This window comes from Lethenteron reissneri, unplaced genomic scaffold (assembly GCF_015708825.2).
Source record: "Lethenteron reissneri isolate LAM-NWPU_2019-01 unplaced genomic scaffold, ASM1570882v1 scaffold_1497, whole genome shotgun sequence".
In the NCBI taxonomy this organism is placed as follows: Eukaryota; Metazoa; Chordata; class Hyperoartia; order Petromyzontiformes; family Petromyzontidae; genus Lethenteron; species Lethenteron reissneri.
Genome location: NW_026891220.1, coordinates 202,966 through 214,746, shown reverse-complemented (window position 1 = coordinate 214,746; position 11,781 = coordinate 202,966). Strand labels below are relative to the sequence as shown.

At 52.9% G+C, this 11,781-nt stretch overlaps 1 pseudogene; it reads right to left on the bottom strand.

Annotated features, from left to right (window-relative positions):
• Positions 1-976: 976 nt before the first annotated feature.
• LOC133362492 (zinc finger E-box-binding homeobox 2-like) lies at positions 977-9,788 on the bottom strand (annotated as a pseudogene).
• Positions 9,789-11,781: the final 1,993 nt, after the last annotated feature.

The window sequence follows — 11,781 nt, the reverse complement described above, 5'->3', positions numbered from 1 at the left end:
ATAGACAGACAGATAAATTAATTTAGTGTGTTCTTTCTTCTCCTCTCTCCTAATGTTCAAGCTTGCGTACTTTACTACGCGTTCTTCGTACTCATTGACATGTAATTTTTTTCTCTAACCCCTCCCTCTCTCTGCCTCCGCCCCCCTCTGTCTATTTAAGGCCTCGCCACAGAGACGATCAACCCTCTCTGTGCCTGTGTTACTCTCTCTCTATGTATCTTGGTGATGTCTGTCTGCTTATATGTCTGTCTATAGTTTTCTGGTTAGATTTTTGTTGCTATTTCATTTATACCTGATGACGATTGCTTGTGTTGCGATCGAAACGTCGTATTATGCTATTATTTAATTTATTATTTTATCTTTAGACGCGACTTTACCGAAAGAACCAAAGAACAACGCATCGTCGTCACTCGACCCTTCAGTGCCGCCATTTTGTTTCTTGGCCTTCACCCATCGCAGGATCATCTCCGTCGGCACGGTTCAACTCAACGGCGGGAACTCTCTCTTTGTTTCCCACGCCTCCCCCCCCCCCGCGCATCCTCCCACTCTGCCTCGTCGTTCCGGCCCTCCGCCCCGCATCCGTCATCCCCTCGTTGAGCTCTTCCAATCACTCACCCACCCACTCATTCACTCACTCACCAACCCTCTCACTCACCCACCCACTCACCCACCACTCATTCACCCACTCACCACTCATCCACCCCACTCACCAACCTCACCACTCATCCACCCACTCACCAACCTCACCCAATCACCCACCCACTCACTCACCCACCCACTCATTCACTCACTCACCAACCCTCTCACTCACCCACCCACCCACTCACCCACTCACCCACCCACTCATCCACCCACTCACCAACCTCACCACTCATCCACCCACTCACCAACCTCACCCAATCACCCACTCACTCACCCACCCACTCATTCACTCACTCACCAACCCTCTCACTCACCCACCCACCCACTCACCCACCTACCCCCCCGCGCATCCTCCCACTTCCGCCCCGCATCTGTCATCCCCCTCGTCGAGCTCTTCCGTCGCTCCCGGCGCCCCCAAATCCGCTCCCGGCGTGCCCGGCTGCCCGGGGTCGCCGCAGCACGAGTAGCGGCGGTGCACGTGCTGCGAGTAGCCGCCCGAGTGCGAGAAGCGCCGGCCGCAGCGCCCGCAGCGGTACGGCTTCTCGCCCGAGTGCAGCCGCGAGTGCTCGATCAGGTGCTGCTTGTGCCTGAACGCCTTGCTGCACACCTCGCAGCGGTGGGGACGCCTGCCTGCGACGGACAGGGAACGGCGGGGCGGGGTTATCGCCCTCGCACGGCATGCAGGAGGTCGTGGGTTCGAACCGGGCGCTGATAGCCCGCTGTATATTTGCATACTCTTAGTTTTTTCGGTAAAGTCACGTAGGTAAAAAATGAAATTAATAAAAATAAAATAAAAATCACGGCGTTTGGAGGCAACACAAGTCTCCGTCATCAGGTGGGGACCGTCACAGCCAAATTTGCTGTATACAGCCTCCAAAACGTCGTGATTTTATTATTTTATTTTTATTAATTTTAATTTCATTTTTTACCTACGTGACTTTACCAAAAAAACTAGGAGTATGAATCCTTGCAGTCACGAAAGCTTCAAATCTAGAAGTATATTTGCAGTTTGCGTGTTCTCTCTCCCCATGGTGGCGTGGGTTTTCCTCCAGGTGTGTTGGGTTCCCCCCCCCCCCCCCCACACACATTTATAAACAGGCATTTAGATTATTTGGCTGCTGTGAATTTCCACACGAAAAGCCACTTAATTGGGCTACAATTCGTGATCGCAAGGTCGCTTCTGAAAAAGAGCTGCATAGCACAGTGGGCCTTACCTGGTAGAAATAAGAGTTAGTCGGGTTTTTTTAGTAAAATAAAACATCAGCGAGGCTGGGGAGGCTGCGAGATTCACTTCACGTGGCTGACGGCATGAAACGGGGGCGGTAAACACAGCGGTGCCCACTGGGGATACTCTTCACCGCCGACATGATAAGCCTCAACATGAAATCGGTTTTACAAATAAACACCAGCTGTGCTGCTAATTGCACTCCGGTTTTGGTGGGTGAGCAGCGCGTTGACACGGCGAGGCAGCGACACCCAGAAACCAAAATACCCACGCGGACGCACGCACACACGCACGCGCACGCACACACGCACACGCCACACGCACACGCACACACGCACACTCGCACACACGCACACACGCACACACACACGCACACGCACACACGCACACACACACACACGCACACACGCACACACGCACACACACACACACGCGCACACGCGCACGCGCACACACGCACACACACACGCACGCACGCACACACGCACACACGCACACGCACACACACACACGCACACACGCACACACGCACGCACGCAACACGCACACTGGCACACACGCACACCATCGCACGCACACACGCACACACGCACACACACACACGCACACCACACACGCACACACGCACACACGCACGAACACACGCACGCACACACGCACACGCACAACACGCACACACGCACACACGCACGCACGCACGCACACACGCACACTCACACACACGCACACACGCACACACACACGCACACACGCACGCACGCACGCAACACACGCACGAACACACGCACACGCGCACACGCACACACGCACACACGCACACGCGCACACGCACACGCGCACACGCGCACACACGCACACACGCACACACGCACGCACACACGCACACACGCACACACACGCGCACACACACGTCACACACACGCGCACGCACGCATGCACGCCCAACCGCGCACACAAATCGTGTTAGTGGGCGACGCCGGTTCATTACACGGCGTGTAAGTCATGCGTTCATTCTTCCATTCGTTAAAAACTTAAGCGAGTGCCGACGGTCGCGCGTCATCCGATTATTACAATTCATCACCTGCCTCCGCCTCCGGAGAAGACGCGTGAGAGCGGCGCACGATGGATGAAACCCGCCGCCCGTGAGCGCAAGCGCGCGGGGACGCGACGCCGCGTACCTGCGTGCTCGTACTTGTGCCGCGGCAACAACGGGCCGCTCTCCTGGAAGGTTTCGTCGGACAGGTCGCGGGCGAACGAGCTCCCGGGCACGCGCTCCCCCCTCCTCTGCCGCTTGCGCGCGGGAGCTCCCGAGTCTGTCACCACGACCGAGCCCACGGGGACTCCCTCTCCCCGCTCAGGAGACTCTCCCTGTGGAGCGCGATCGCCGGTGAGCCGCCGAGGTTAACCGACGGAATTTCGTCTCCTTTGCGTATTTGCCTCTCAGCTACCCACTCGGCCATCCACCCACTCAGCCACCCACTCAGCTACCCACCCACTCAGCCACCCACTCAGCTACCCACTCAGCTATCCACCCACTCAGCCACCCACCTACTCAACTACCCACTCAGCTATCCACCCACTCAGCTACTCACTCACCCAGCTACTCACTCACCCAGCTACACCCACTCAGCTACTCACCCACTCAGCTACTCACTTACTCAGCTACTCACTTACTCAGCTACTCACTCACTCAGCTACTCACTCACTCAGCTACTCACTCACCCAGCTACTCACTTACTCAGCTACTCACTCACTCAGCTACTCACTCACTCAGCTACTCACTCAGCTACTCACTTACTCAGCTACTCACTTACTCAGCTACTCACTCACTCAGCTACTCACCCACTCAGCTACTCACTCACCCAGCTACTCACTCACCCAGCTACTCACTCACTCAGCTACTCACTCACTCAGCTACTCACTCACCCAGCTACTCACTCACTCAGCTACTCACTCACCCAGCTACTCACTCACCCAGCTACCCACTCACTCAGCTACTCACTCACCCAGCTACTCACTTACTCAGCTATCCACTCACTCAGCTACCCACCCACTCAGCTACTCACTCACTCAGCTACTCACTCACCCAGCTACTCACTCACTCAGCTACTCACTCACCCAGCTACAATCACTCAGCTACATCCTTGTGGATGTGCACAATGTCAGCAGCGTTGATTCAGAACAAGCAGATTCTGGGATCGATATTTGACATACAGTGTCTCATCAGCCGAGGCAGACTCACTTGCATCAAGATTTTATCTGGAGGGACCCGCTCTTTAATATGTGGATCCTAGTTCGACGCAACATCACGTAATACGAAGGATTTCAGCAATGAAACATTCACGCATCTATCTCTCCGCACAATGAATAAGGTTCAACACGTGAATTGTAAACACAAGGCGGCACCACCGGTGCGCGTGTGCTTCCGTGTTAGTCCAACAGCGCAACCTCCAAGCAGTTTATTCTTTGGTTCTTTCGGTAAAGTCACGTATAAAGATAAAATAATAATTTAAATTAAATACTAGCGTACGACGTTTCGATTGCAACACAAGCAATCGTCATCAGGTATAAACGAAATAGAAACACAAATCTAGTATACTTAGAAATGTAATGTAATACAACAGAGAGTCGGATAACATAACGGTCAACACCCTACCTGCTTGATTACATTCTTCCTGAGAATGCTAAATTTGAGAGAGAGATTAAACACAGAACCAGAAACATAGACAGACATATAAGCAGACAGATATCACAGAGATACTCCAAGCAGTTGCTCTTACCTGTGCAAAGTGGCGCATCTTATCGTGGAAGTCGGCGAGAGCAGCCGCGTGGGACAGCAAGGCTGCTTGGTCCAGGCCCGTGTAGGGACTCAGGCCGGGGTCACCCATGTGGAGGGCCGCAATCAAACCGGGCGGCAGAAAGGCCGCGAGCACGGGACCGTTGCCGTAGCTGGAAGTGACCGTGTTCATTGTCGGCTTGTTCTCGTGTAAACGGTCAACGCCGTTGTTGCTCGACGAGCCGTCGGTCACGTGAGAAGCACTCGAGTCCAGCTCGCCGTGCGATCTCTTCGCGTAAGTCAAGTCCAACGGCTCCTCTTGGCGCTCAACGCCACTCGAATCGTGGAACTCGACAAAGCCCGTCTCTCCGAGCCTCGCCGTGCTCAACTTTGGCACCGACAAGTCGAGCGGCCGGGCCTGGTCTCGACCGCGGCGAGGACCGTCCGCCACGCCGGCGGGCTGCCCGCTCTCCGCGTGACCTGCCGCCGAGTCGGATCGGGCACCCGTCGGCGAGCCCGCCAGGTGCCGCTCCGGACTTCCCTCCGTGCCGTGGCCGGCGTGCCCAGCCGATGCCGGGCCGAGCTCGCGGGAGGGAGAGCCGGACGCACGGTGCTCCGGCGCTCTGCCCGCCGCGTTGAATTTCTCCTCCAGCCACTTGGAGAAAACGTCTCTGGGGAGGTTCATGGCCAACGACATCTTCATCGACTCCTCGGGACTCGCCTCGACACTTCCGGCAAGGCAGTACGACTTCAGGGAAGCCGACTGGTCTCCGAGTCCGGTAGCGCCGCTCCCTTTCAACCCCTTTCCGGCCGACGACTTCGACTTCTTTCGTTGAGCCGGAGACGGAGGCTGCGGCGCTGCCGGTTGAGGCGACGCGTCGATCTCGTCGTTCACCTTGCAGAGGTAGCGCTCGTGTTGGCGCAGAGGTACTGCGCTCGGAAACGGTTCGTGGCGATAGCGGCACGCGTGGCGAGCCGCCCCTTCCACGTCGGAAGAACGCTCGTGCAGATCCGGCTCTTTGGTCTTGATCTTGCCGGCGGGACGACCCGTGGCCTCCGGTCCACTGATCCGCAGGAAGTCCTCGTTGTCATCGTGACCTGAGCTCTGGGTGGCTTTGGGAGACGTGGCGACGGCCCATTCCATCTTGCCGGCGTCAGCCGTCGAGGCAGCGGCAACTGGAGATGTCGCCTCCCGCGCCGCGCCGTCCGCCGTGACGGAGCCCACGCACTTGTTGGCTCTCTGTGCGAGCTGTACGAGCCCGAGTGAGAGAAGCGCTTCTTGCAAATTGGGCACCCGTACGACTTCTCCCCTGGAAATTACAAACAAACACAGCCACGATGGAGGTTTTCTGGGTTACATCGCGTCAGTGTGAACGACGCGTCGTCAAAACCGACACGGCCGGTTCGTAAAGTTTGCGACGCGAAACACAACGTGCCGATTCATTACACGAGCTCAGCACGCCGGCGTGCTGGAGAGCAAACCCACGACATTTGCAATTCAAGTGCGGCGACGTTTTCGCCAGTAACTACAACCAGCGTCATCAGGTGGGCAGCCAGAATTGTGGACGATATCGGTCGCGAAAGTCGTCGTGTCAAAGCAAAACATTATAAACGCATCATCCAAAGTGCCGCGTGACGCGGTGAATGCGGCCTGCGCTGTAGACACACGCGCAGGAAGGAAATCACAGATTTGAAGCTTTCGTGACTGCAAGGATTCATATTCTTAGGTTTTTTTCGGTAAGTCACCGTGTAGGTCAAACATCAAAATTAATGAAAATAAAATAAAATAAAAATCACGACGTTTCGGAAGCAACACAAGTCTCCGTCATCAGGTGGGACCGTCACAGCCGGATTAGCTGCATCAAGTCGTGATTTTAATTTTATTTTATTTTCATTAATTTTGATGTTTTACCTACGTGACTTTACCGAAAAAACCTAAGAATATGAAGGAAATCACGTCGGTGGGTGCGTTCTGCCAAACGTCGCAATTGTTCCACACTCACCGCTGTGGATGCGGAAGTGTTCCTTGAGGTGGTGTTTGCTCTTGAAGTCTCTCCCACACTCTGTGCACTTGTGGCTCGCGGCAGCGGGAGGCTGACCCTTCTGCGCAAAGATGGAACAGAGGTGCGAAGTGAGAATCAGAATAATAAAACAATTTTACCGGAGAGAATCAGATGAGCTATGAAGCTCTTCAGCATGGGCGTTGGGTAGGGGCGAGTAAGCGCGACTCCGCAAGCAGCTCAACGACGCGTCGCGACTTCTATTCCCCCGCACACATTCAGACAGACACATTCAAACAGACACATTCAGACAGACACATTCAGACAGACACATTCAGACAGGACACATTCAGACAGACACATTCAGACGGACGCATTCAGACGGACGCATTCAGACAGACGCATTCAGACAGACGCATTCAGACAGACACATTCAGACAGACACATTTCAGACACATTCAGACAGACGCATCAGACAGACACATTCAGACAGACACATTCAGACAGACACATTCAGACAGACACATTCAGACAGACGCATTCAGACAGACACATTCAGACAGACCATTCAGACAGACAATTCAGACAGACGCATTCAGACAGACACATTCAGGACAGACACATTCAGACAGACCACATTCAGACAGAAGCATTCAGACAGACACATTCAGACGGACGCATTCAGACAGATGCATTCAGACGGACGCATTCCAGACGGACCGCATTCAGACGGACACATTCAGACAGACGCATTCAGACTACGCATTCAGGACAGACGCATTCAGACGGGACGCATTAGACGGACGCATTCAGACAGACGCATTCAGACAGACGCATTCAGACAGACGCATTCAGACAGACACATTCAGACAGATGCATTCAGACGGACGCATTCAGACAGACACATTCAGACAGACACATTCAGACAGACGCATTCAGACAGACACATTCAGACAGACACATTCAGACAGACACATTCAGACAGACGCATTCAGACAGACACATTCAGACAGACACATTCAGACAGACACATTCAGACAGAAGCATTCAGACAGACACATTCAGACGGACGCATTCAGACAGATGCATTCAGACGGACGCATTCAGACGGACGCATTCAGACGGACACATTCAGACAGACGCATTCAGACATACGCATTCAGACAGACGCATTCAGACGGACGCATTCAGACGGACGCATTCAGACAGACGCATTCAGACAGACGCATTCAGACAGACGCATTCAGACAGACACATTCAGACAGATGCATTCAGACGGACGCATTCAGACGTGCGACGATGCCGGCAAACGGGGGGTCAGTCACCTGGCCCGCCCGGGGAGGTCGCGGTGATGTGTGGAGATCCGCGAGGGCCCCCTCGTGCCGGCGGCGAACGTGCTTCCGCAGCGAGCCCCGACGCTTGTAGCCGCGGCCGCAGTGAGGGCACGACAGCAGCGGCGGCGGCGGCAGCGGCGGCGCGGCAAACGAGCCGTGAGTCCTCGGGCCTAGCGGGGAGGCACGGAGCGAGGGGGCCGCTGGTGGTGCGTGAAGAGACGACGCAATCCCACCGATGTGACGGACCGCTGTCGAGTTTGGTGGTCCGTGTTGTTCACGTCGTCTGTCGTGAAAATTCGGTCACGGTTCCTACGATCGCTGTTTCATTGCTTTTATGGCCAAGCGTGGTGGTGTTTTCTTTTAGACGCTGTCGCCTCGACAGACCTGTTCTTCACCTGAGGACGGCTGCTTGTGTTGTGGCCGAAACGTCGTGAGAATTATTTTATTATGTTTTATTTTTATTATTTTATTACTTCCCTTCTACGTGACTTTACCGAAAGAACCAAGAAGATTTTATGGCTTTGTTTTGGTGATTTTCGAAAAGTGTTTTTGGTTTGGCCGTGTTTTGTTTGTTGTAGAACGGAGTTAGACTGATGGCCTTAATCTAAGTTGCACGCCTCCCTCTCATTCCGCTTCTCACTCTGCGAATGCGTCGCTTAACGGAGATGCCACCGCCTGCGTTGGCAAATACGCAATTGCCGGGTGTCTTGCGATGCCGCTGCCACAAGCGTGGCACGCCCGGCTCTGGTTGGCCCACCCCGAACCGCTGAACGTAACGATCGCTTGGTGAAATTAGCCGCAATCCAGAATAACGTTTGGCCACGTGGCCCAGGGGTAGAGAAAGTCGCTCGCAATCGGGAGGCTGCGAGTTCAAATCGTCATTTGGGGATGGGAAGTTGATTCAGCCCGTCACCGCTTTGGTCTCTCACGCCATGGGAATGTGAAATTCCCACCAGTGGCAATGAATCGGTACCCAGTGAGACGATCACAGCTGCCTCAATGCTCGCTGGAGCAGAACATATACTCTGTGGATTTAGTTCTTGTTGTTAAGTCGACAAATGCTACAAACGTGTTTTTTTTTTATTTAAAGCTTCCGTGACTGCAGGGATTCATCTTCTTGGTTCATTCGGTAAAGTCGTCACGTAGAATGGAAGTAATAAATAATAAAAATATAACATAATATAATAATTCTCACGACGTTTCCGCCACAACGCAAGCAGCCGTCCTCAGGTGAAAACCAGGTCTGTCGAGAAGACAGAAGACAGGTCTGTCAAGAAGACAGAAGATAGAGTCTGTCTTCTCGTCAGACCTGTTCTCCACCTGAGGACGGCTGCTTGCGTTGTGGCCGAAACGTCGTGAGAATTATTTTATTTTATTATGTTTTATTAATATTATTTTATTATTTCCCTTCTACGTGACTTTACCGAAAGAACTAAGGTGTTTTTTTTTCCCTTTCATTTAAACACAACGCTAACAACTACGCTGTAAAGTCTGAGCACGTGCGCTCTTACCGCCACCGCCACCACCACCACCACCGCCACCACCACCGCCATCACCACCCGCCACCACCACCACGGCGAGTGGCCCCACTGCCCGGCACATCGCACTCCGCCAATGTCCCGTCCTGCGCACTGCCCAGCGCCTCGGCAGTCTTGTCCACGCCGGGATTGACAACCGGTCCCCTCTAAGTTCGTCTCGTCATCCTCCGCCGCCGCCGCCGCCTCCACCTCGTCTTTCTCCTCCTCTTCGTCCACCTCCTCGATGATCTGCAGCCTCTCCTCGTCGTCCTCATCCGGGTCGCGGTCTCGCATCGCCGCGCTCGCGTAGCTCGCCACTGCGACCGAGCAGAGCGGCGCGTCAGCGCGTTTGCCGACGGTTTTACCTTCAAGGGTGTCACTCAAAGGAAACAACCAGGAGGACAACTGTGGTGAACATTGCTTCACGCTCGCTTCTAAAGATCCATTGCTTTGTTATTTCGATGTAAAGCTTTCGTGACTGCAGGGATTCATCTTCTTGGTTCTTTCGGTAAAGTCACGTAGAAGAGAAATAAAAATTATATTATCATATTATTTTATTATTTTATTATATGATATTATTATATTATATTATTATATAATAATATTATTATATTATTATATTATTTTATTATATTATTTTATTATGTTTTATTTGTATTATTTTATTACTTCCCTTCTACGTGACTTTACCGAAAGAACCAAGAAGATACTTTATTATTATTAATATATTCTCCCCCCTCCCGCCCCCTCCATTCCCAGTGTGTGGTCTAGCACATCTGACACGAACATCATTTTTGTTCACCTACGTGACTTTACCGAAAAAAAACTAAGAGTATGAATCCTTGCAGTCACGAAAGCTTCAAATCTAGAACATCATCACATCGACAGCGAGGATGACCGGGCGAGACTGACGCCACGTGCTTTGCCAAGGCCAGGTTTGTTTTTCTCCCACCGTCCCACTAATGGCTTAGGTCTGTGAATAACTTTTACATTGCGCGCAGAGGTCACAAACGTGGTTTTGATTCCTTACCCGTACCTGGCCGCACCAGGGTCGCATTGGGTACCCGTACCCGGCCGGGTACAGGTACCCGTTCCCTACCTGTACCCGTACCCTACCCGAAATGAGTGACAAACGGTTACTCACCAGTGACTCACGGCCGACCCGTATCCGTACCCCGGCCGCACCAGGGTCGCAAACGGCTACCCGTACCTGGCTGGGTACGGGTAGCCGGCTATCGGGTAGGGTACGGGTATCGGGTACCCGGTTGCGACCTCTGGTTGCGGGGGATCTGTGTGCCTATGAGGAAGTGTTCCTGCATGCGGCAAAGACTAATTCCATGCCGTTCTGGCTGACCATTCACGGTGACAGCAACGCACAGCGTTTGCCACGTCTTACACGTTTTGTTTGGGGGGGTTTTATTATCCCGAAAAGTTCGCTTAATTTTCCGACCGTACGCATATTTTTTCACCGTTGCTGAAAAAATATCACTAAAAATGAACACCGCTTGTGCGGATTGAATGCAACAACAATTCACAGCGTAACCAGTGAGACGGTTCGCTTGAAAAAAGAACGTATCCTTGACTGCATTTGGTCCCCACGTGTCACTGTCACGGACCGCAGGATTTGCACATTTATTTTTTCTAACAAATAAGGCCCACTGAGTCATGTCGGTTTTTTTAACAGAAGCGACCTGGCCAAAAATGATAGCTCAACAAAGCAGGCCTCTGTGTAAGTTTATAGCAGCCAATACTTTGAAACGCATGTTGATTCTAAACGTAGAGGTAAACACCGGATGACCCCGGAGACAAATCCACCCGCCACCATGGGGAGAACACGCAAACTCCAAATATACAGCAGCAGGCGTCAGGGTCGGGATCGAACCCACAACATCCTGTATACCAGGCGAGGTAGTTAACATCTCCTAGCCACCGTGATGATGATGAGAGAGAGAGAGACACGCAAGCTCCAAATATACAGCAGCAGACGTCAGGGTCGGGATCGAACCCACGACCTCCTGTATACCAGGCGAGGTAGTTAACATCTCCTAGCCACCGTGATGATGATGAGAGAGAGACACGCAAACTCCAAATATACAGCAGCAGGCGTTAGGGTCGGAAATGAACCCACGACCTCCTGCACACCAGGCGAGGTAGTTACATCTCCTAGCCACTGCAGCAACCCAATCTCAATGTTCAAGGGCTCTTGTATGGTGCCATTAAAAAACAAAACAGCATTCTTATTCTTATTAACCAGCGCTTACAATAGAGTCAATAGTTCGTTTGCAAG